General features: G+C 47.9%; 1 protein-coding gene and 1 long non-coding RNA gene across 2 annotated transcripts in view; both read left to right on the forward strand.

Annotated features, from left to right (window-relative positions):
- LOC119587013 (rho GTPase-activating protein 21-like) overlaps positions 1-1,596 on the forward strand; it is a gene marked incomplete at its 5' end in the record, with an annotated part of 201,687 nt that overhangs the window by 184,967 nt on the left and 15,124 nt on the right.
- LOC119587016 overlaps positions 1-1,596 on the forward strand; it is an 8,331-nt gene that overhangs the window by 5,573 nt on the left and 1,162 nt on the right. The gene's annotated exons all lie outside the window — the stretch shown is intronic.

Below are 1,596 nucleotides of genomic sequence, written 5' to 3' on the forward strand. Positions count from 1 at the left end.
TCTTGATATTCAGTATATACTTTTCTCCTTTGAATAACTGTTTACTGATGAGACGGGAAATGAAGGATATAAAGAAGGGAACACCGTTATCGCAAAGATGCCACACCAGGCGACCGGGAAGGCTGCGAATTTTAGCCATGGAACGTGAGGGTAGTGGGAGGGCGGAAGGCGGTACTTCCTCCCCAGATAACGAGGTTCAGTTCGTGCACCGCTCGGGGGGCGCCACTCCTTGCCTCCTGACGTTTATGAGTTCGGGCGGTGGAGGTGCGGGCGTGAGGAAAGTAAGAGAAAGGTTATATCAGTTTACGAGGCTTATAAAGTGATTTTGTTGACACATTCCTGACTGTCGAAATGAGACACGTTTCGGAATCGCGAGATAGGCGGCTGCCGAAAGCAAGCTAGTGGCAAGGGTTGCCATATTTAGGGTGTGCAGCAGTGACCATGTTTGGAAGGCTGGAGGTGCAGGAGGCAGGAGGGAGGCGGCGCCGCGTCCGGTAAGGCTCCCCGGCTAACCTTCTCTCCGCTTGGATGAGTTTTATCCCACACGTTGTCCTTGTCACTCGCCGCTGTGGCTTGTACGGAGATGGAGGGACGCGGCGAGGCATTTCCTAGCGCGGGAATGGCTCGCGAGGGAGGAAAAGAAATGAATTGGAAAGTCGGGGGCGAACCGGTTCTCGTGGGTTCGTGTTCGCCGTCGCTGCACTCGCAAAGGAGTGCCATGTCTGTTGGCATCATCGCCACCGTTATTGTTATCATCACTTTCTCTCCGACAGAATGTGTTCATATTTTTTTAATTATTGTTGACCTTGCTGGCATTCAGAGTGACATGCGCGTTTCCACTAGTATCCATTTCTTATGAGTACCTTCCAAAGTGTCGTTATTAAGGATACACTTTTCCTCTTTATGAATCAGTTTGAATCCCTGATGTAGATTTAAAAATCAATATTTTGTTGTAAGACAAGCATTTATTATTTATGTGTACATCATGAAATTTAACATGATCACTGGATTAGACACGGAGAACGGAAATGATCCCTCTTTTCCCTTCCCTTTCCTCCGACTTTCACATCCCCCGCTTTATAATTTCGTTTAACACCACTAACTTTTGTTCAAGTGTCTTGTGCGGGAAGAGATATTTTTGCAACTGATTTCCTGGAAGTTGCGGTTGAAATTATTAGTGAATCCTTCCTTGGTGTTGGCTGAGCCCAGCGTTCTGTCGTGATTAAAAGTGATGGGATCAGATTGTGAATTTTCGAGTTAATTATACGAACCTAAACGTGTTTTCCAGGCCACCTAAAAGCGAAGTTCATAACAATAATGATGATGATGATATAGGCGTCGATCGGATATGTGGGCCACGCCTTGGGCACGGGAGGAGGACCTGATCTCGACCCGGTTCTAAGGGGGGTTTAAGTGCGGGTTATGATCCAGGAAATGTTATGGGTGTTGAGGCCCTCGCCGGCAGCCGGGCCTCGTCTTTGCCCTTGTGACCCGTGTCCTTTATTTGTCTTCCTAAGTTACAAAGGCGATGCGAGTGCGTGCGTTGTTCCTGTGCTCACTCAAGGGTTACTGTATTTATTTTAAATCAATGGGGGC

This window comes from Penaeus monodon, chromosome 22 (assembly GCF_015228065.2).
Source record: "Penaeus monodon isolate SGIC_2016 chromosome 22, NSTDA_Pmon_1, whole genome shotgun sequence".
In the NCBI taxonomy this organism is placed as follows: domain Eukaryota; kingdom Metazoa; phylum Arthropoda; class Malacostraca; order Decapoda; family Penaeidae; genus Penaeus; species Penaeus monodon.